The sequence below is a fragment of the Schistocerca americana genome, chromosome 3 (assembly GCF_021461395.2).
Source record: "Schistocerca americana isolate TAMUIC-IGC-003095 chromosome 3, iqSchAmer2.1, whole genome shotgun sequence".
Lineage (NCBI taxonomy): Eukaryota > Metazoa > Arthropoda > Insecta > Orthoptera > Acrididae > Schistocerca > Schistocerca americana.
This window is the reverse complement of record NC_060121.1, coordinates 185676561-185701415: the sequence shown is the minus strand read 5'-3', so window position 1 is coordinate 185701415 and position 24855 is coordinate 185676561. Positions and strand designations below refer to the sequence as shown.

The window sequence follows — 24855 nt, the reverse complement described above, 5'->3', positions numbered from 1 at the left end:
TATATCTGTCGATTTTGTTCCGTTAAGAGCGACGTGTTGAGTTCTATCTGCAAGAAAGCCTTGAATCCAATCGCAAGTCTGCTCCGATACCCCGTAAGCAAGTTTTTTTTTTTTTTCATTAAACGGTAATGCGGGACGGTTTCAAATGCCTTACTGAAGTCAAGGAACACGGCATCAGCCTGAGCGCCGTTGTCCACTGCGCTGTGGATCTCATGGAGGAACAGAGCGAGCTGAGATCTCTGTTTGCGAAATCCATGTTGACTTTAATAGAGGAGATGTGCATTTTCCAGAAACGTCATAATTCTTCAGCATAAAACATGTTCCATAATTCTACAAGAGATTGACGTCAACGATATAAGTCTATAAATGTGTGGATCTGTCTTACGGCCTTCCTTAAAAAACAGGAGTGACCCGCGCTTTTTTCCAGACGTTAGGTACCTTTCGTTGCTCAAGCGATCTACGATAAATTACTGCTAGAATGGGAGCAAGTTCTCTCGCATAATTTTTATAGAATCTTATAGGTATCTCATCTGGTCCTGAAGCCTTTCCACTACTAAGTGATTGCAGCTGGTTTTCAATTCTGCGATCGGTTATCTCAATATCTGCCATTTCGACGTTCGCACGACGATTGAAAGGAAGGACAGTGTTGTGATCTTCCGCCGAGAAACAACTTCGGAAGACCGAATTCAGTATTTCGGCCTTCTCTCTGTTATCTCTTCTCTAACCGGTGTGGTCGGTGAGAGAACGAATAAATGATTTTGACCCACTTACTGATTTTACATACGACCAAAATCTCTTAGGGTTTTTACTCAGGTCGGATGACAACGTCTTAGTTTCAAAATCATTGAATGAATTTCTCATTGCTCTCCTTACGCTAATTTTCGCTTCGTTCAGCATTTGTTTGTCAGCTAGGTTTTCACTTCTCTTGAATCTGTGATGGAGTGCTCTTTGTTTACGTAGTGCTTTTGTAACACGGCTGTTAAACCATGATGAATCTTTCTCATCTCTTAAAAACCTTACTCGGAACATACTTGTTTAGGGCATATTGAACGATGCCTCTGAATTTTTTCAAATTGCTCGCCACATCTTTGCCCTTATCACCGAATATTTGCTGCTGACTGTTGAGATATTATGAAATTTCTATCCTGTCACCTTTACTGAGCAAATATATCTTCCTTCCTTTCTTAACATTCCTTGTAGAACCCGTCGTCATAGATGCTGTCACAGCCTTATGATCACTGATACCTTCCTCTACGTTAACTGATTCGCTAAGTTCAGGCCCGTTTGTTGTGAGGAGGTCTAAAACGCTACCCTCACGAGCTAGTTCTCTATCTGCACAAGCTAATTTTTGGACAAGACATCCAGTACAATGCCACACGAATACCTGTCTCGGGCATCAGTTTTGATGGCATAACACTCCCAATCTATACCTGGCAAGTTGAAGTAACCCCCTATTACAACTGCATGATCAAGAAAATTGCTAATTATATTCTGGAAGTTCTGTCTGAAGCGCTCTACAATTACAGATCCTGACCCAGGTGGTCTATAAAAGCGTCCGATCACCGTTCTGGGATACTCAATTTCATCCAGATTAATTCACATTCGGAATCCGTGACGCCACCACAACTGGCGAGTAACCTGTCCTTAATATAAACATTCCAATCTGAACTTAGGATTTCGTTGTCATTGACGTCTGGTTTCAATCAGCTTTCTGTTCCCGATACTATCTGTGCATTATAACCTTCAGCAAGCGATACTAATTCTGGGACCTTTCCTTGGATGCTCCTGCAGTTTACTAAAATCATATTATACTTTTCTATCTCTGAACTGCGAGGGCGAAGATTCTCTGAGGTCACTGTGGCTGATTTAACAGGCAAATCGTCTTTGATTCAAAGGGAGGCGTTCTCTAACCTAAAAAAAAACCCTCATCAGCACGCCGCACGTAGTCCGCTACCCTAGTAGCCACTTCCTATCAAATCTAGGGCGGTCGACTGTCGCTCAGTAAACGTCCAGGCGCCGTTAGTACTGGAGAACAGTTTGCGTAGCATCTTCACAGCTCGTCTACATCAGTGCTCCAGTAAAGGCGCTGCTCATCTGAGTGATTTGATCTTTAACAAGTGAGTGCTGTGCATCGCAGGAAACTCCAAAGACTCACTAATTCTTTCTTTGCTTTCTTTTGCTACTGCCTTTATCTCGCATTGTGCGCAGGGTCGGCAGGGTTAAGTACGGAATTGGCATGGTTAATTTTAAGGGGTGGCCGGATACCCCTCCTGCCGCCACCCCATACCCCCCGGGACGGAAGTAGTGTACCCCAGCTGTCTGCATCTAGTGTAAATCGTGAAATAGTGTGAATGTGTTTCAGATGTCTGCGAGTCGTGTAACTGAGGCGGAACGCGGGGACCAGCCCGGTATTCTCCTAGCAGGATGTGGAAAACCGCCTAAAACCCACATCCAGGCTCGCCGGCACACCAGCCGTCGTCGTTAATCCTCCGAGCGCATTCGATCCGGGGCCGGCACGCCTACCCGAGTCCAAGAAGCAGCGCTTTAGCGCTCTCGGCTACTCTGGCGGGTTCCAAAGACTCACTAATACATCCAGATTTATAGATCATGAAGACCTGTGCTAATAAGGCTTTTGTAAACTGTTGAAAAGGTGCGATCTTTTTATATCATACTGTGTTTTTGTCTCTGAACAACCTTCAAAATTTTGCCGGTGGAGTTGGGCTTCACCCTGTGTAGGCAAACACGCAGGTGACGTAAATACGTAATTGTCCCGCGGTACAGGAGGAATGCGCCGGCAGCCGCAACGCAGCAGCCAGTGGCCGGCGCGGCGGGCAGCAAGCAGCGGCCGTGTAGCGCGCTCTAGTTGCGCGCGGACGTGATTGGCAGCGCCAATGAAATGACTGCCGCAAAAAGTGCGCAGGCAGCCGGCTGCAGTCGCGCTGACGCAACGCGCCGGACCTGCCGGCCCGGCCCGCGCAGGGCAGGGCCGAGCCGCCCGATAGCCGCGCGCACGGTTCCTGCTGCTCCTGCGTCTCTGCCCGCATCCGGGGGACTCGGCGTCAGAAGCGTGGCCGGCGGAAGCGGGAAGGTGCACCACACCACGCAGGAACTCACAATTTTGGTTTTGGCGCTATTTCTGACTGGACACTGCACTCGGACCGATGGCACTACAACATGCCGAAATAAATGAAGTGGCTGACGAATAATTACAGACACACTCCAACCCGAAAAATCCCGCTAACAGAATTTCAAGAAGCAGCTTACGGTTATGAATCTCGAAGTAAAATACAAGCTTATGTGCATATCCCAGTAGGTATAGAAAAGACAAGGTTACAACAATTACAGCGGACACAGAGGCGTGTAATCGACAATTCTTCGATATGCCAATGTCCTGCTACAATGGGAACTACCCTCCGGCACGCGCAGAATATACAGGGTGAAGAATGCGATTCATTACCCAGATTCACGACAAAAGTTTATTAAGCAAGATAGGGTGCATTTTGAAAACACGCTACTGGCCATTAAAATTGCTACACCACAAAGATGACGTGCTACAGACGGGAAATTTAACCGACAGGAAGAAGATGCTGTTATATGCAAATAATTAGCTTTTCAGAGCATTCACACAATGTTGGCGCCGGTGGCGACACCTACAACGTGCTGACATGAGGAAAGCTTCCAAACGATTTCTCAAACACAAAACAGCTGTTGGCCGGCGTTGCCTGGTGAAATGTTGTTGTGATGCCTCGTGTAAGGAGGAGAAATGAGTACCATCACGTTTCCGACTTTGATAAAGGTCGGATTGTAACCTATCGCGATTGCAGTTTATCGTATCGCGACATTGCTACTCGCGTTGGTCGAGATCTAATGACTGTTAGCAGAATATGGAATCGGTGGGTTCAGGAGGGTAGTACGGAACGCCGCGCTGGATCCCAACGGCCTCGTATCACTAGCGGTCGAGATGACAGGCATCTTGTCCGCATGGCTGTAACGGATCGTGCAGCCACATCTCGATCCCTGAGTCAACAGATGGGGACGTTTGCAAGACAACAACCATCTGCACCAACAGTTCGAGAGCGTTTGCAGCAGCATGGGCTATAAGCTCGGAGACCACGGCTGCGCTTACCGTTGACGCTGCATCACTGACAGGAGCGGCTGCGATGGTGTACTCAGCGACGAACCTGGGTGCACGAATGGCAAAACGTCATTTTTTCGGATGAATCCAGGTTCTGTTTACAGCATCATGATGGTCGCATTCGTGTTTGGCGACATCGCGGTGAACGCACACTGGAAGCGTGTATTCGTCATCGCCATACTGGCGTATCACCCAACGTGATGGTATGGGGTGCCATTGGTTACACGTCTCGGTCACCTCTTGTTCGCATTGACGGCACTTTGAACAGTGGACGTTACATTTCAGATGTGTTACGACCCGTGGCTCTACCCTTCATACGATCCCTGTGAAACCTTGCATTTCAGCAGAATAATGCACGACCGCATGTTCCAGGTCCTGTACGGTCCTTTCTGGATACAGAAAATGTTCGACTGCTGGCCAGCACTTTCTGCAGACCTCACACCAATTGAAAACGTCTGGTCAATGGTGGCCGAGCGACTATCTCGTCACAATACGCGTCACTACTCTTGATGAATTGTGGTCTCGTATTGAAGCTGCATGGGCAGTTGTACCTGTACACGCCATCCAAGCTCTGACTCAATACCCAGGCGTATCACGGCCGTTATTACGGCCAGAGGTGGTTGTCCTGGGTACTGATTTCTCAGGATCTATGCACCCACATTGCGTGAAAATGTAATCACATGTCAGTTCTTGCATAATATATTTGTAAAATAAATACCCGTTTATCATCTGCATTTCTTCTTCGTGTAGCAATTTTAATGGTCAGTAGTGTACAAGTACGAAAACGAGAGTCAGGCAACAGTTACATCGTGCAGAACATCATAATGTACAGAGGAACGTGTATCACTCCACACCACCGTACTAGCCGTCGCACTTCACTGAGTAGACTGCTTCGACATCAAACCTACAACCACCATGGAACTATGGTTCGAATCCCTGCCACGTTCCGTTTTCTATCTTTCAGACGTATGTCCCCTAGCGCTCGTCGTTTATAAGCAGGACATCATTTTTTCACATGACAGTGTGAGTTATAAAATTGCATGCGTGTATCTACTAACTACGCAGTGCACAACCATAACTGGTTGCACGTTTTGACATAAACCTGTTGTCTGGAATCGTGGGAGGAATGATGCATTAGAAAACGTTACTCTTGGTGTTCGGCGACAGCTACGGTTTCAGCATGACGGTGCACCGCCACAATTTGGAATGAATGCGCGTACCTGTGCAAATGAATGTTTTCCAGGGAAATGAGCTGATCGTGAAGGTCCTGTGCTCTGGCCTGCACGTTCCTCGTATATTATCCACCAGATTTTTATTTGTGGGGGCGCTTGAAGGAACAAGTGGAACAAGTTTATAGTACTCCACGCATGGATGTACACGACCTAATAGCTCGCGTGTATGCAGCTTTGGATGCAGATGTGCTGCGTAGGGTCCATCAAAGCATGATCTAGTGAGTGGTGAAATGTTCGCAAATACGAAGTGGTCGCTTTGGACATCTTCTCTAAGGTGAACGTTGCTCGTACTTGTACGTATCGGCTCTGTGGAGATAAGGCTGGACGTCAGACGTACAGAATGGGATTATTGTGCGCCCCATAATGTGCAATTTAATGTAGCCTAACTATTGCGATTTTTTTTGTTTCTCACTAGATATAAACGATGTTACTGCATCCACTATTATTTTCTTACGTCTGTAAGAAGCTCATGTTATGTCTTAATGTTTAAATAACGGTAACAGTAACAAAAAGAAATAGACAAGACACCGCAATGTGCAGGTGTAAATTGGATGCAAATTGCCGCTGAAAGAAAAAAAAAGTAGTTTAGCACGGAAGTGACTGGGACATCGACGACTCTGCATATCCGTTCCACACGACACTACCTCGTCTCACGGAGCTAATGGGGCAGCCCCGGTACAACGCAGAGTTCATCCCACCTCTTTTTCTCCACGCTGCACTCAATTACAGCATTACCATAGCCTCGTTTTTAAAGGACATTTCTATTAAACCTACTGCAGAGACTAAGTTTTGCTACATACATTTTTGTGTTGAACTGGGATGAGGAATCGCATGGCAATAGGCAAGTCCGGAATTTTTTTTCTTCACCCTGTAGATGTAGATGAAGGAAGGAAGAAGAAAGATTGAGGTTTAAAGTCATATCGCCGACAACGCCGTTAGAAACGGAGCAGAGAAGAAAATTGTTTTTTTTTTGCGCTTCGGCTACCTACACACGAATGGCTGGACGAGGATTTGAAAGACCGCCTTCCCTCCAGTACCTAATGACAGCGGCATCTCGCTCGGTCGCAGGTGGAGGAACTCGAGCTTCAAGAATGAGATTTTCACTCTGCAGCGGAGTGTGCGCTGATATGAAACTTCCTGGCAGGTTAAAACTGTGTGCCGGACCGAGACTCGAACTCGGGACCTTTGCCTTTCGGGTGCAAGTGCTCTACCATCTGAGCTACCCAAGCACGACTCACGACCCGTCCTCGCAGCTTTACTTCTGCCAGTGTCTCGTCTCCTACCTTCCAAACTTTACAGAAGCTCTCCTGCGAACCTTGCAGAACTAGCACTCCTGAAAGAGAGACTATTGCGGAGACATGGCTTAGCCACAGCCAGGAGACGAGATATTGGCAGAAGTAAAGCTGTGAGGATGGGGAGTGAGTCGTGCTTCGGTAGCTTAGATGGCAGAGCACTTGCCCGCGAAAGGTAAAGGTCCCGAGTTCGAGTCTCAGTCCGGCACACAGTTTTAATCTGCCAGGAAGTTTCAACTCGAGCTTCAGTTTCTTCGACTGTGACTGAGCGACGTGGCACTCTGATGCACCCTGAAGACGTACTGATCTATGGTTTTCCTTTCCTCAATTTCTGTGACACCTTGGAGTGGCAACAGAGAGCACAGACAAGCATTCCGATCTGACAGCGTGCTGTGGCTTGAGAGACTCCATACGGCGGGCGCAGAGCATCTCATGGACAGTCTGCTTCTGAAATGATGGGAAACTATAACAAACATTTCAATAATTAACTGATCATGAAAATAAAATGCTGACTTGAATAGTTTGTGTTTTGTTTTGGTAGAAGAAGTTTTTCTCAGTACTCGTTTGAGCACAGGAAATCGCTACGATTAGCCACCTATGTTGGAATGAAAATAAATTCAGTGCAGTTCAGTGGAGCGCACAAAATGAGTATTGTTCATTGCTCTCGTTAAAAGGGTCATTTCAAGCTTACACAGTGTGCGCATTGTCAGTTACAGCAAGATGTACTGGCAGGAGGGTAAGATGCCGTGGAACTGGCGTGCCCACAGCCACCTCATCCGAACTTTCAACCGCTATCGAGATACTGAACCGTTGCACGCCTCCCTCGCAGTAGCCGTCCGCAGTCAACAACTCTACCTGGTGACCTCTACTTACAAATTATCGCTCGCAGGTAGATCGAGAACTATGCTACAGAACTGAGTGCATCCGTTTTGGAAGCAACTAGGAGGGCTGTGTCGACACAGACAGTACGCAACTCTCTCCACACAGCCGCCCGGAGTGGCCGTGCGGTTCTAGGCGCTACAGTCTGGAACCGAGCGACCGCTACGGTCGCAGGTTCGAATCCTGTCTCGGGCATGGATGTGTGTGATGTCCTTAGGTTAGTTAGGTTTCATAGTTCTAAGTTGTAGACGACTGATGACCTCAGAAGTTAAGTCGCATAGTGCTCAGAGCCATTTGATCTCTCCGCACAATCAGTTCGGAATGTAGGGGTGCGAACCCTCCATCACCGTACGAGGAAAGGGAGTAACTGAACACAATGCATGGAGCCTGGATCAACGGCGTTCGGTTCTGTTTACCGAGCAGTGCATAATTTGTCTAGCGTTTGAAGATTGTACAGGCCACCAGGTAGCACCATTGCAGGTCTCAGACATTCAGTCGCACAGGCTCTCACTTTTTTCACTTCACAGTGACGTTTTAGTTTGGTTCCGTTCTTCTATTCCTCCCTCCCCTTCAATCTAAACTCAGACATGTTCGCTGATCTGCTGATGGTGTATGAGCACTACACAGTTAAATACAGCATAAAATTAACCATTGGAGGCCTCGCGTCAGATGCTTTACTATTGGAAATAAAAATACAAGAAAGTTTCTTTTTGGGCTCATACAGCTCACGTAAAACAACCTGGCTGAAATCGAGAATATAGGTCATTTTGCATTCTGCTGACAGAGATGCAGCTAAACACTGCTCGCTTTGTTCGTCCGTGAGACCCAGAGCGCCGTATAAACAGGCATTCAGGGTGATGCTGTGATCTTTCCGTGACTTCCCCAAGGCATTCAATACCGTTCCTCACAGTCGTTTAGTGAAGAAAATATGAGCTTACCGAGTACTGGACAAGATTCCCGACTGGATACAGGACTTGCCTTCAAATGGAACTCGACACGCCGTTCTTAACGGGTGTACCTCAAGCAATTGTTGTAGATATTTATAATTTATATTAACGATCCACTGGATAACATTGGAAGCTATATGAGGTTAATCGCGGACGATGCTGGGCGACAGCCAGGTTAGTATCCCACCGCTGTTCGGGGCGTCTCCAGACACGTCTTCGCTGGTCATCGGGGATCAATTCGAAGCGGGACTCATCACTGAAGATGATTCTGCTTTAGTCAATGGCGTTCCAGGACGATGACGTGTCTGGTCAGCGGTGGGATACCAGCCTGACGGTCATCCGCCACACAGCCCGGAAACCAGGACTCGCGGTCTGGGGTGCAACTTCCGGACTCCTTTGGTTGTCATCCGCGGCACCCTTACAGCGCAGAGGATGTCAACGATATTCCGCGCCCCGTTTTGTTTGTCTCCATTACAAGCCCTCCTGGGCTTACATTTCAGCAAGATAGCGCACCCCAACAGACGGGGAGAATTTCTAGTGCTTGTCTTCTTGCTTACCAAGCCCTACCTTGGCCAGCAGGGTCGCCAGAATTGAGGGCGTTTGAGGCATTATAGGCGGAGCGCCCCAACCAGCTCGAGACTTTGACGATCTGACGTGCCAATTGGACAGAGGCTGCCACGATGCTCCTCATGAGGATGCCCAACAGCTGTATCAGGCAATGCCTAGACGAATTGCCTGATTGCATGGGAGGCGGGGGTGTGCAGCGCTTCATTGGCTTGCCATTGCGTGGGAGGGGGGGGGGGGGGGGCATACAACTCTTCATTGACTTGCCATGACGTGCCACCACGTCGCTGGGCCAACAGCGGTCACACTGCAGACCGACACTTAAAGAGACACCAAATACAAATCGACATCGAGAGAGAGGCCCTTTAATATGGCACTCGCGGTGTATACGCTGAAATTAAATTAAATAATACGTCTTTTGTAGTGGGTGTCGCTCTACTGCAGTGTCACACATGACGAATAAATAGGAAAACAGTAGAGCGCCTGTGTAGGGCCATGTTTTAACCTACACTGTCATTTGGCTGAATGTGTATAAGGCTCTGTGGCATCGTTCAAACACAGCCAAATTGTGACACTAGCTGTGTATCTCTAATAAGTTGACGTATGTCCTCACCTCGGTGGCGGTTAAAACGATTTCTCCTCCGGGTGAGCTCGAACCACCAACCTTTCGGTTAACAGCCGAACGCGCTAGCCGACTGCGCCACGGAGGCCTTGACTTTCACTCACTTCTGCTCTGTACATCAATGCAATTCGTGTACCTTCTGCAGACATCTCGCAGAATGGTAGCATCTGTTTACGCCTCTTCACATGGATAACGTGCATGCACACTGTAGCGAGGCTCATAAACGAATGACATCGCCAAGCATGACATTATACTACTAAATGCATACGATACACTGTTCCGCCTATGCATTCAGTAAACTGCTGAGGCAAGCAGAATACTTGTGTTGGTTGTAGTAGTGTCCGTAAATAGTAGAAGAAATCAAGTCCTGTATGATTATATCAGTCCTGTCACAAATTTCGCCTGATACCTCATTCGGTATTACTTTCTATAATAACCGTAGTTGCGGTACTGAATTAAATGCTTTTCGGAAATCAAGAAATACTGTATCCGCCGGGCTGACTTGCTCCGTGACTTTCAGGACGTCGTGTGAGAATAGCGCTAGTTGGGTTTCGAATGACCGATATTTTCGGCATCCACGCTGATCGGCTTGGAGGAGGTCAGTCTCTTTGAGATATCTCATTAGGTATGTGCTCATGATATGTTTCTGATTCTACAAGAGATGGATACTGATGAAAGTGGCCAGTAATTTTGTGGATAACGTCTGCTACTGTTGTTTTTATTTGGCCTTCGGTTTCCTAACGGTCATTTACCCACCTAAAAAGTAAGTAACTGTCATGCACTGCAACATACTATGTGAACATACCGATACAAGTTTAACAGAGGGCTTCTTAAACGTACTGTTCATCAATACGTATGTTAAGTATTGCCGCGGGCTGTGAAGTGTGGACTGGGGTGCAGTGATTAGCGTCGTTGCCTAGCATACCGCGAGTCACCATTTCGAAGCGAAGATGACAGATTGTGCAGGTATGGAAAGTTGAAAGGGAGCTGAGAATGATAACAACAATTCATGATGCGTCCATGGTTGCGACAGAGAAAAAACGTGACAAGGGGAAACCATACAGAAACGAAAATTTATGTTACCTACAAGAAATCTATAAAAGGCGTGAACAGAGCTGATCAATATCTTTCGTATTGTGGGATAATACGGATAACCAATAAATGGAGAAAGAAAGTAGTTTAGTTTCAAATAAATTGCGCTTTGTTTGACGCATATAAAGAGTATAGAAACCCAAATCTAGATATACAAAAAATATAAAACTTTCCTAAAAGAAGTTGCAAGAGCCTGGACAAGTTATCAACAATTTGGCGCAACATGTGTGGAGAAAAATGAAGCAAAACGAGCACCTGCTAAGGATACACCTGGACGATTGTCAAGGAACAAGGAAGAACAAACTATTCGGATTATTGTGAGAAGTGGAAAAAAGAAATATCCAACGCGACCTTGCAGAGTCTGCGCAGCGCATCGTAAAAGATGTGAAACAACATACTACTGCCAGTACTGTTACATAAAGCTGTGTGTTTCCAGAACTATCACACCCTTCAATACTATTAGAACATCTTACAAACATGTCTGCCAAGTTTCATCAGCATTAGACACCAGTAAGTGCAGCTACATTCAAATAAGGAAGGGGCGCTCATTTCGCTCGCGTCTTAACGAGATTTCCGGCAACTGAAACAATAACCGCGGCGCCGCAACCAAGGGTATGCAATGTGTAAAACGCCGTTGGCAGAAATGCTCTCGATGTACGTTGATGCCAAAGGAGAGATTAAGATGCAACTGGTAGACATTCGTTCTGATTTTTTAGAGAATCGAACCCCCCTTTACAAAACAGCTTCAAACTTCTGATTACACTATGAACGAGGTAATGTGTCAAGCATTGGCAGAGAAAAAGTTTAGAAAAGGATTGAAAATGTTTAGACTTCATTGGAAGTCGCTAAGTGCTCTCATTATCTCACGCTGGATGAGTATATTCTGGGTAATTTGCTCTCTCTTCCAAACAAAAGATAGTTTTTCATGCATCTCAAGGTTATGACATTTTGCCTCCTGAGCTACGTGTCGTACAATGATGTAATCTTGCAGGTACATTCACTGCTGTAGGCCTGTGTGTACGCTGTCTCCGAAGAGAGTTATTAGCAAAGAAGTAATAAATTAAAATATTGTGTCTGTTGAAGTCTTTCTGTACGAACAGCGTAAATGTAATAAGCGATAAACTTTTTCGTCTTATTTATTTGTGGCGAGTATAAGCGGAAAAAGTTTCATAAAGGTTTGAATTATGTGAAAAGTTGTTGGAAATCGGTAAATCCTATCATTCGCAGACTGTATTCAGTCTGGGCAATCTGCGCGCCATGAGACACGCTGCCTAAAGATATTTACAAAATTTTTAACTGTAATACTTGTCTTATGTGTCAACCCTTTCACATAACATTATACCCCTTAATGAGAAGATTATAACAGTATTTTAAATTTTTAAATTCGGTCAATAATTATGTGAAATACTGAATATTAAAATGTCCGTCATGCCTTGAAGCGTTAGACAGGCCAACTACAACCGGGATTGTGCACCATCTACCACGGATGCGGTTAGCCGTTTAGAATTACACACTTTGCACTCACGTTCATGTGGTCGCCTGTCAAAAACTTGAATGACAATCTTTTGCAGCGCGGACCGCTGCGACACGTTCAGGAAGCGACTCAGTGAGGTTCTGGAAGGTACTGACCTGTGTGTGGAGCCATGCCGACTCCAGTGCCGGGGCTAGCTGCCCTAGGTTTCTCGGTTGAGGATCCATGGCGCGAGCAGTCTGATCTAGATGGTCCCACAGTCTAGATTGGGTTTAAATTGGAGGAGTTCGGTGGAAAGGGGAGTCTGGTAAACTCATCCTGGTGCTCTTCTAAAAACGCACGTACGCAGGGAGCTTTGTGACACGTTGCATTGTCCTGCTGGTAGATGCCATCGTGCCGAGTAAAAAAAAAACTGCATGCAGGGGTGGACATGGTCCCTAAGGATAGATGCACACTTGTGTTCACGCACTGTGCTTTCCAGAATGACGAGATCACCCAGGAAGTGTCATGAAAACGTACCCGAGACAATAACGTATGCAGGGTGCTTACTTTCAGGAGTTTCAAGCCGTACGCACCAAAGGCCATCTGTCCGATGGAGCACAAAAAGTGATTCATCTGAGAAGGCCACCTACCGCCACTCAGCGGACGTCTGGCGTTGGCGTGCAAATTTCAGCCTTCGTAGCTGACGAACGGGTGTCAGCACAGCTGCATGAACCACGCGCCTGATGCGAAGGTCTAAACACAGCAACGTCGGCTGAAAGGTCATTGAGAAGACACTGTTGGTTCACTGTGTGATCAGTTGTTCCATAATTGCACGTCTATTCCGCAGTCGTCGCTCACCCCTGTCATTCATGGCGCGCGATGCACCACAGTTGCCTTGGCGCCAGTTTCGGACTGCGCCATTTTGCCATGCACAGTATACTTTAAACACGATGGCATTCGAACAGCTTACAAACTTAGCCATTTCGGAAATGCTTCCACACTTGGCCGGAAAGCCAGCGATCATGCCCTTTTGAACGAAACATTAATTTCTCCATTTTCGCATTACGACACGCCTTCATTGTTTTCCGCGTCCTCACGACACACTTTATATACCCTCCACTGCTAGTGATGCCACCTGTCGTCTGTGAGTGGTTATTGTATGTTGACGTCGAACGTAGGTGTTGGTCATATTATCGTGACTGGACCGTGACAGTCAATTGAAAACGAGACAGATGGAAAAGAGTAAGTAAACTGTTTATTACTTTAAAAGTAATCGCCTTAACTGCTAATACATTGATTCCACTGTGATAAAAGCCTCTCTTGTGGTACTGCAACCGCCGCTGCGCGACGAATCACCGTCGAAGATGCCGCTGCTGGCTGGGACCACGTGGTTTCGATGACGCCTCTTCTTCCGCGTTACTTTTTTTATCACTCCTAACCACTGCTAAAACTCAGTGCGCACAACTGTTCCAAAATTCGTAGCTCAGAGCCCCCACGCAAACTGCCTAAACTGGGACGTAGGTCCCAGAATGTAGTTAACTGTGAGAATTACAATAATTGTAATTTCGCAACTATTAAGGAAACCTACTATTCAGTCCTGAACCGATATCACATTTAACTTTCGCGAGAGGTCTTGCTTATCGAAGTTCAGATAATACTTTTGGAAACACTTTGCAGAATTCAAATCCAATTCTAAACTTTCCAGAGTTCATATTCAGCAATTAACACTTTCTAAAGTCCAATCCTGTTCCAGCATTTTGCAAGATTCTTATCTCTCAACTAACACTTTCCAAATTCCTATCCCGGACGAGCACCCAACTGCGAACTAATATCCCAAAGATGTTCGGGCTCACGTGCGGTTCCTCTTCGTCGTAATGTCTTGGCTCAAACTCGTCTAGGGGTTGAACCGTACGTGTCGCACTACACGCCCTAAATTAGACACTTTGGTTAAATTTTCTGGCTGATGGAAAGTGTGCGAAATACGAAGTTAACATAAAATATAATAACAGTAATAATAATATTGGGAACTAAAATAACGACCCATAAATGATGTAAGCCACACAGTTGCGATTTGGTTAGAATAATGTTTATTGAGAAAGCAAACTAATACCGAAAGAGGTCGTATTTAGAGTTACTGTTACATTCAAGAGCAAATCCATTTGACACAGTTCGATCATTCACAATCTCATCGCGAAATACAAGTTATCTACGCGAAAAGTTCACACCAGGCGCGCGGCTGCTGTCCGCTCAGAGACTAAGTCACACGATAACACACAACGCGAATTTTTTAAGTCCTAGCTACCTAAAGAGCGATCGTCCGCATTCGCGTCTCCACCAGCACTGTCCCTCTGCCCGTCCCCGGCCGCGTTTCCCGCGCGCCGAATATCCTCGCTCAACTGACTAAGGCAGTTCCCTTTCCTGAAGCCGTCCATCTGACTGGCTACAGCTTATTCTACATTATTTTACATTTTAACATATTTAAATAATCAAAGTTTGACCACTTTCACGTTTTAAAGAAAGTAACAATAATAGCCCTTGTTAAATTCTGTTACATAAAAGCAATACAACTTCCTCCTTAACTTTGTTTGAATGTCACGGCCAATAGCCTTACACCAATGTGCTTTCTGATAAATAAACAAAGAACAATTGAAACTATTATGCACTAAACTTTACAACAAGTATACTGTTACCTAATGATTCAATAAGGTGTCATGCTGTCATCGTTCAATGTGTTTTGTGTGGAGGCAATGATGATCTGATGCTTAACTGAAAATACTGATAATTTAAATTTACTATATCTTTTAAACAAATAAAGTTACAGAGTTGATATTTACAACGTTTCCCATTTTAATGGTGCGCTGCTATATGAAATGTCGACCGTTAAGATCAGGTCTTCGTTGTTAATTTCACTTTAACAGTAAATCCTAAACTATTATATATATGATCAATATTCAAGTTTTATTGGGATCACCATGAAAATTTATGGAGGATGGCAGATTAAAATTACTGTAGCTTTATTCCCTGCATTACTACAGAATTAAATATTTTTCTAAATGTTTCCATTTACGGCTGATCTTAGGTCCGCCATATTTAACACTGCTTCGTCTCCTTGGTCACAAACGGCTTCTTCTATGTTTCCCTGTTACGTAGGTTCTCGTCTGCCTCACTCGCACACTCCAGCGCTTAGGCCACAATAGACAATAGACACCTGTGAGTTTCCCCATCTTGTGGTGAATCTGCACCCTTTGTGACACACGGTCCTCGACAACAGGGTTCGTTTCACAGTTCCTGTAGGCTGACTCTTTCGGCCATATATTTAAATGACAGCACAATGCCCATAAACTCATAGCCTGAATATCCGCGCGCAATAGCATGCCACTCCCGGGATCTGAGGAGGCACGCTGTTCCTGAAACAGCGCCCCATTGAGGATAAACGATGAGGACCGGTGTGCCGACCAGCATGGATGTGATTTTTGGGCGGCTTTCCTCATCTAAATTAGTGAAAATCTGGTTGGTACCCACGTCCTGCAATAATTTCGAAGACGTTCTCACGCTTTGACATGGATAATGCTAGACGCGGAGGGGGCTTACACAAATTTTGTCCCAGGAAGAGGGGGAGGGGGGGGGGACGACAGAAAGAGTATCTAGACAGCCTGTACCACCTGCCAAATCCAGAATAATATGCCGAGCCCGCGAAGGGCCAGGAAAAAAGAAAGATTATGAAATTTATTTATTTTACAAAGAAGAACTGGAGCTCAAGAATTCTGAAAAATAGAAAAATGGCTCTTATTATATTGTACGTAATTTATCCTAGACAAAAGTGGGAAAAATGTTGATACTGACCTGCCACGAAATGATTTTACTAGAAAAGTGGTTTTTGATACTTCGAGTGAGAAAGTGTGAAAGAGGAACCTGAAATCGGATGACCTCTTTCTGCTGTACGAGCAGTGAGTGAAATGTAAGGACCAGGTAACGGTAGAGTGTGGAACAAGTTGCGAACGTTAGCACGCCTTCCTCAGCGCTGCCGCTTCGCGACAAGGTGTGACCCGATATTCGGCAGAAAACCTCCCCAGCGGTAAGCGACGCTGCTGACCGCAAAACCGCACTGCGCTGGCTAGCCTGCAGCCAGACAGCTTGACGACCTGCGCAACGCGGGCAGCCTATGCCACGGGCTGCAGGGGTGACACGCATCGTCAAAGCGAACCGTTAACTAGGCCTACGTAGTGGATTTCAGTACAGAAATTGGTTTGATGCAGCCGTCCGTGCTAGTGCATCCCGTGCAACCCACTTTCATCTCTGCATGACCATCGAAAACTACATCCTTCGAACCTGCTTGCTGTAGTTAGGCCTTGGCCTTGCTCTACAATTTTTACATACTCTCCAGACTTCCTTATATAACGAAACTGGCAATTCCAATTCAGTCAACCGATACAATCTTTTGAATTACTCTGCTGCAAGCTTTTCAAAAGCTTATATCCTGTATTATTTACTGTCCAAGATCTACTCCCATATAAGGCAACAGCCCAAGCAATTATTTACAGAAAAGACTTTCTCACAATTAAATTTGTGTTAGATATTAACCTAGTTCTCTTTCTGAGCAAAGTTTTGTTTTGCTATTGCCACTATATCATTTCTATTCCGGGCATGGTCAGTTCTTTTGCTACCAAAGTAGCGAAGCTCGTCTGCTACTTCTAATGTCTCATTTCCTAAACTAATTCCCTCAACATCGCCTTATTTTATTCGCATGTAGTCCCTCAACATTCATTTGTTGACGCTCAGCTCATAAATTCTTTTCAAGGTACTTCCAAGTCCTTTGGCTTCTCTGTTAGAATTAAAATCTCATCGGCAAATATTAATGTTTTAATTTCTCCTCACTGAAGCTATATTTCCTTTCCAATTTTCTGCTTGATTTCCTTATTTTAACTCTCCTACCTTCATAATCCCTCGAGTCTGTTACGGTCAACGTTGTGAAACATTTCTTTAAATCTACAAATGCTATAAACATATGTTTACGTTTCTTGAATTTGTATTCCAAGTCAAGTCGTAAGGTCAGTATTTCTTTCGGTGTTTCTACATTTCTTCGGTATCCATGTTGGTCATACCACAGGACCACTTTTGCCGGCCGTTCCATTCTTCTGTAAATAAATTTTGCAGCTGTGACTTATTAGACAGATTGTTCTGTAATACCCACACCTATAAAACCTGCCTTCTTTGGCATTAGGATTACTACAATCTTCTTGAAGACTGTGTGTACTTTGCCCGTATGTCTTCCATACCAGGTCGAACACTTTCGTCATGGTTGATTCTCCACGGATCTCAACAATTCAGAGGAACGTCACCTACTCTGGGTTCTATGTTTCCCTATTCGTAAAATGGCGCATAACTGCCTGTTCACTTTATTACGGTATTAGAAATGAAGACGAAAGACAAATTAACAAGTTTCCTTTGTCAGCTCAAACTGTAGTTCATGTAATTGAACTACTTCCACGATTTCATTTATTTTGTCATTCTCCGTTTGAAAATCTCAACATGTCAGTTGGCCAGATAACTAATCATTCAATTTAGTTCACAGATTTCTAATACTAAAATTCGAGAAATACAAGAGATCTGTGATGGAATGTTGTTTCAGACATACTCTGATACCTGTGCGAATGGATACGGTATGCTTTTTGAGATCTCTGCCTATCACCAGCCTCGATCCTCTCCATCCAAATCAAAGAGAGATGGAACTGCGACATAGAGGCTCCCGTCGGGAACATTTGGGAGAGGGTTTCCAATTCAAGCGTTTACCTAACAAGAAAGGGAAACCTACAGAAACCTTGGCAGTAACTGGTGAATAGGAGCTATTTTTAATGGGTGTCACCCTACCAATGGAAAGATAAAATGTTCAACTCTGGGTCGCTCTTAAGATGGTTTCTGTAACTTTTCGATTCTTTTAGCTCTGGCAATTATTTGTGTATATTAAAGTCGCCAAGCTGCATCATAGTTCGATGTCCACATTAAACCGTAGGTCGCCAAACACGAGCAATTGAATGTGTAGGTCAGTTCCATCAAGGGAATGTAAGAGCACACTATCTACAGTGCGACCGTGTCTAGAAAAGCACTGCAGTATTGAAACTAACCGACGGATTGCAATACAATCTCCACGGATTTCTTGCCACATCTCTCTCCCTCGCATCCAGGAGACCCTTACTCACTTCATATAAGAAATAAGAGTTACGTCCCGTCTGGAGAGTGCTTTCTGGGGCCATACGGATCTATAAGAATGCCTTCAGCAATGTTGTTCGAAAAATAATTATTTTAATTTTAACTGATTTTGGATCACTTCTTAGGAACTTCGAATCGGTGCCAGCGACATGGAGTGGTCCTGCCTGCATGTTCCGGATGTCTGATGGTCCCACGAACCTTGTCGATCTTACTACGGAGATTCGTTGATGGCTTCTGAATTGCAATCTCTAGTAACAAATCTATGTGAGAGTCTTGGTGTGATTTTCGACTATCTACTCTGGCTCAGAGTTACTCAAATACATTTATTTTGGACTACTTGCATTTCATGGAGACCCGTTTTATTCGTCAAGACCCAGGATGTCCTGCCACGTAGTATCTTAGATAGTACCATACTCATGCATAGTCTAAATTTGGTAGAGATTTTAGCTACTATTCAGTTAAATGGGGATGAGTTCCTTTGGCATTGCGAGCGATATTGTTCGTGGTTATTCCACGTATTTGTGGAAGAACAGATGTTGGACTAGTTTTACCCCCAGGTACTAGAAACCAGGGCTCCCTGAGACGTTCCTATTTTGTAGTCGTAGCGAGTCACTTAACATAGTCCTTTTCTTCCTGAAGTAGACTGCAACTGACTTCTCTGCATTCAATTTGACGTTATTCTCCAGGCACCATTCCCCAGTAAGATCTACACTACTGACCATTAAAATTGCTACACCACGAAGATGACGTGCTACAGACGCGAAATTTAACCGACAAGAAGAAGATGCTGTGATATGAAAATGATTAGCTTTTCAGAGCATTCACACAAGGTTGGCGCCGGTGGCGACACCTACAACGTGCTGACATGAGGAAAGTTTCCAACCGATTTCTCATATATAAACAGCAGTTGACCGGCGTTGCCTGGTGAAACGTTGTTGTGATGCCTCGTGTAAGGAGGAGAAATGCGTACCATCACGTTTCCGACTTCGATAAAGGTCGGATTGTAGCCGATAGCGATTGCGGTTTATCGTATCGCGACATTGCTGTTTGCGTTGGTCGAGATCCAACGACTGTTAGCAGAATATGGAATCGGTGGGTTCAGGAGGGTAATATGGAACGCCATGCTGAATCCCAACGGCCTCGTATCACTAGCAGTCGAGATGACAGGCTTCTTATCCGCATGGCTGTAACGGATCGTGCAGCCACGTCTCGATCCCTGAGTCAACAGATGGTGACGTTTGCACGACAACAACCGTCTGCACAAACAGTTCGACGACGTTTGTAGCAGCATGGACTATCATCTCGGAGACCATGGCTGTGGTTACCCTTCACGCCACATCACAGACAGGAGCGCCTGCGATGGTGTACTCAACGAAGAACTTGGGTGCACGAATTGCAAAACGTCATTTTTTCGGATGAATCCAGGTTCTGTTCACAGCATCATGATGGTCGCATCCGTGTTTGGCGACATCGCGGCGAACGCACATTGGAAGCGTGTATTCGTGATCGCCATACTGACGTATCACCCGGCGTGATGGTATGGAGTGCCATTGGTTACACGTCTCAGTCACCTCTTGTTCGCATTGACGGCACTTTGAACATTGGACGTTACATCTCAGATATGTTATGACCTGTGGCTCTACCCTTCATTCGATACCTGCGAAACGCTACATTTCAGCAGGATAATGCACGACCGCATGTTGCAAGTCCTGTACGGGCCTTTCTGGATACAGAAAATGTTCGACTGCTGCCCTGGCCAGCACATTCTCCAGATCTCTCAGCAATTAAAAACGTCTGATCAATGGTGGCCGAGCAACTGGCTCGTCCCAATACGCCAGTCACTACTCTTTATGAACTTTGGTATCGTGTCGGAGCAGCATGGGCAGCTGTACCTGTACACGCCATCCAAGCTCTGTTTGACTCAATGCCCAGGCGTATCAAGGCCGTTATTACGGTCAGAGGTGGTTGTTATGGGTACTGATTTCTCAGGATCTATGCACCCAAATTGCGTGAAAATGTAATCACCTGTGAGTTCTAGTATTATATATTTGTGCAATGAATACCCGTTTATCATCTGCATTTCTTCTTGGTGTAGCAATTTCAATGGCCAGTAGAGTATTTGAAGCGATTTCATGTGCATGACTGAGTATCCTTAACTTGTTTCACACGGTTGTATAGTTCGACTGCACTTACTGAAAAAGAAGTCGGCGCAGAAAGCCATGTATAATAGCACGGAAATAAAATTTTTGTCTTTTCTGGACCTAAAAGCCAAGTATAAATTAAGTGCACCACTAGTGAATATAAAGTCATTAATATAAAACTGTATTTCTACTGTTGATAACACAATAACTGACATTTAACTATTTGTTGTGCAACTGTTTTATTTTTGTCACAGTCTGACTGCATAGTATTAGTAAAAGATACCCCTTGTTCTCATGCTGAATGTGTGTCTTAATCTGTCCTCTACACTCGAAGAAAAGGTTTCTGGAATATGCTAATAATATGGTCTGTTTTAGCCGTATCATGACAAACCTGGCTGATGTGTCATTCCCATCATGGCGAGTCACTGTAAATTTCTGACATGATATTGGCGGGTAGAAGATTATGTTAAATAAGAAGATCACAACTGCATTCGTGTTTGAGTTACTAACTAGATTCTCTGTACCAACCGCTAACGCACAGAACTAGAAACAACTCCATCATCATTGTCAATCGCATTAGACACTTCGGCGAACACTGAAACTACCAAAGTATACTATTTTGCCTATTATTCACTCTTGCAGCTTAGCTGTGACTTCTGAAGCCGCTAATTTTTGCCGATCATGCACACACACTCCCACTGTGACTGGCACGAATCCTATTGGTAGAGAGGTTGTAGCGATTAGCTGAGGGTATTGTTCACTTGAAACATTCTGAGTCACAAAGAGGAAGAGATTTTACTTATTTCATTTATTTATTTTACATGGCAGGATTGATGCCGTCAGGGCCTCTCTTACAAATAATCAGACATTCTTAGTACGTTTACGTTACAATACTTGCGGTAACAGAAATAAATGATAATAATAATTACACTGCTTGATAATTGCTAAGGAACAACTGACACTTGCTACGGTACAACTGCCAACTGCTACGGAACAACCGACAATTGCTACGGAACACTGGACCACTGATCAATAGGATATGTAGAGGGTGGTGTGTGTTAACTGCAGCGAAGCCTGTGCAAGAGTGTTCTGTACGCGTTCGACAGGCCATGCAGTACGGTGTTTGACGAAGGTTGTTGTGGAACCGATTAGTGCGACGTAGCGTGTGGTACGGCAATGTGTCTGCAAGACGTGATTTGATTGCTTACGACTGTAGGCGAGCGGTTCGACCGCTCGAAGTCGGTCAACGTGCCACTACTGTCGCCACTAGACCGCAAGAGGATTGATACGTAGCCCCAATGGTGAAAAGAAACAGATAGCCCTCTTCTAGGCAGATCGCTAAAGACATTGCAACCACTACCAGTAGGCATTTCTGTACCAGAAACATTTCATGATGATTAAATGAAATTCGTTCGTATCTTCGAAAGCCTGTTAAATTCAGTCCACTTCAGGTACGCCATCGCCGAGAAAGAGTTCGTTGGTGTAGGGAGCAAGTTGTCTGGGGTCAGGAACAATGAGTGATGGTCTCCAACGAAACCCGCTTCCCTGGGGCGAGTCAGTGTGGAGAGAGATGAGAACACACCACAGAATGTTCATCATGAACGTCAGCGGTATGGCCTAAGCGTTATGGTGTAGGCAGCATTATGCACAATGGCCGATCACCGCTGCATATCTTTGCGCGAGGTACCGTTGCAGCACAGCGGTATTGCAGGGAGATTATTCTGCATAATGTCCGTCTGTTTAGCGCGGCGGTAGGTCCCGACTGTCTGTCTGTGGACGAGAAGGCCCGCTCACGCAGTATTACTGAGGTGTCGGACACACTGAAAAGTGAAGATATTGAACGTATGGAACGACCTGTTTACTCCCCGAACACAGAACCTATAGCGCAAGCAGACGTGTTTCTCAAAGAACAACAACCTCTCTCCGAACTGTTCAAGAACCGAAAACCGTCTTGAGAGACGAGTAGGACAATATCCCCCAAGGACTGCTGGTAATAAAAAAAAATGGTTCAAATGGCTCTGAGCACTATGGGACTTAACTTCTGAGGTCATCAGTCCCCTAGGACTTAGAACTAATTAAACCTAACTAACCTAAGGACATCACACACGTCCATGCCCGAGGCAGGATTCGAACCTGCGACGGTAGTGGTCGCGCGGTTCCAGAATGAAGCGTCTAGAACCGCTCGGCCACACCGGCCGGCTGTTGGTAATCCATCAAGGAAAGTGGATAAGCAGCCGGACATGAAGTACTTGAATAATGATAATAAAATCAACATCTGTATTGGAATACAACGTCGTGTATTCTTTTTAACATATGCTAGTAGTTTCTACACCAAATGGGGTCATCTTTAGGCCCCTAAGTGTAATCGGTCATTCACAACCGCAACGACAGAAACCAACAAAGTCTTCAAATGGGAACAGTTATCACGCATGTACGCTACCACATGCAACGAACAGAGTCATACGCAGCGGGGCCAAAATTAACTGGATTCCGTATCTTCGTAGCAGTGAGTTGTCTGATCGAGATGGGCTTGTTACTACTAAGAAGGTGCGGAATCCAGTTAATTTTGGCCCCGCTGCAAACGATTCTGTTCGTTGCAAATGGAGCTGTACATGCTTGAAAACTGTTCTCATTTGAAGACTTTGTCATTGCGGTTGTAGATGGCAGGCTACACTTGGGGCCTGAAGATAACCCCATTTGGTGTCGAAACTGGTAGCACGCATTAAAAAGAATAAACGACGTTGGATTTCAATACAGCTTTTGGTTTTATTATTATTAAAATACCCAGCATGAATAACGGGTGCAAAATATGCATATGCACTAGTGCCCGAAGAGGGCATATTCCTTACTGAGAGTTCGATATCGGCCTTTATGTTGATAGTCTGACCTGTGTCAAACATAATTATCCTGCTTTCCCATGTGGCGAAATCTGTACCATTTTTCGTTATAAATTACCATTGCATCTCTATTAAGTACGCATCGTAGTCCATCACTGCCGCGATTATTCTTGTCCAACAGTGTCTTTGTTCCTTAGCAATTGTCAAGCAGTGTATTACTACTGTAATTGCTATAATTACATAGTACTTTAGCGCTAAATGATGATAATAGTTATGGTAATAAAAAACTAATGAATTTATTTATTTCATAAATGTCACTAAATAACACAATGTTAAGTAACTTCTACATTAAGATTTTGTCGATTGTCTATGATGACAGAACAGGAGGCTATGGAGAAGAAAAAGAAATAATACTATAAGGTTAGTAGATGAGCTAGAGAAAAGAAGGGAGAAACTGAGAGAAATGTTCAATAGTACGAAGAGATAAAGAAAGATTTAGTATTTTGCGTAAGCTACACGCTACACGTTTCACATCTTGTATTGCAGTTAGGAAATTACTATAGTGCGAGGAGAGATACCGATAACGGTGTGGAATAAATATCTGAAGAAAACAGGGAGCGTAAAAACCACTTCACGTATCCTGTCGCATTCACCCTAACTCGACATAGGAAAGACTGACGTGATTAACGATCAAACATTGCGGACATAATAGTGAGCTAGCAATCACGAGCATATCGAGTCATCTAAGATGTTTCACTATTTGCTTTCCTTCATATGAGTTCCGACACAATGAAACTCCAAAACTGGTAAGAGATAATTGATTTAGGTATGAAAACCAACGTGCACACAACTCCCCGCTAGCGAGTGATTTGCCACCTGCATCTTACACTTGAAGTTAGCCCATTTTGCTTCTTAGGAGTACAGTTAAATTTTTCTATTTCACAAGAAAGCAAAACCTCTAACACGCAAAATATTGCGGCGTTAAATGGTGAGAACCCCCTGTTTCGGGATGGCACCCATCTATGGGGAAAACTTTAGAAGCTGAACTCTGGACGGCAAAGCTTTCACACGTCGTAGCATCATTCGTTTCAGGTTGGTTGGTCGGATGATTTGGGAGAGGGGACCAAACAGCGAGGTCATTGGTTCCTTCCGATTAGGTAAGAATGGGGAAGGAAGTCGGACGTGCCCTTTGAAAGAAACCATTCCGGAATTTGGCTAAAGCAATTAACGGAAATCACGGAAAATCTAGATCAGAACAGCCGGACGCGAATTTGAACCGTTGTCCTCTCGAATGCGAATCCAGTGCGCTAATCACTGCACCATCTCGCTTGGTACTCGTTTCAGAGTTGGAGTAGCTTGTCCGGCGGGTGCCTCCCCCATTGTGGTCGCTCTAAGTCGATGCTGGCATCAGTTCATCTTTGCGTGCACGAGTCACCGCGAAATTGCACATGCAA

The 24855-nt window shown here is 44.9% G+C and overlaps 1 non-coding gene across 1 annotated transcript; it reads right to left on the bottom strand.

Moving 5' to 3' along the window:
- Positions 1-9685: 9685 nt before the first annotated feature.
- Trnan-guu lies at positions 9686-9759 on the bottom strand. The gene has a single exon. It is a non-coding gene; the product is annotated as a tRNA-Asn (tRNA).
- Positions 9760-24855: the final 15096 nt, after the last annotated feature.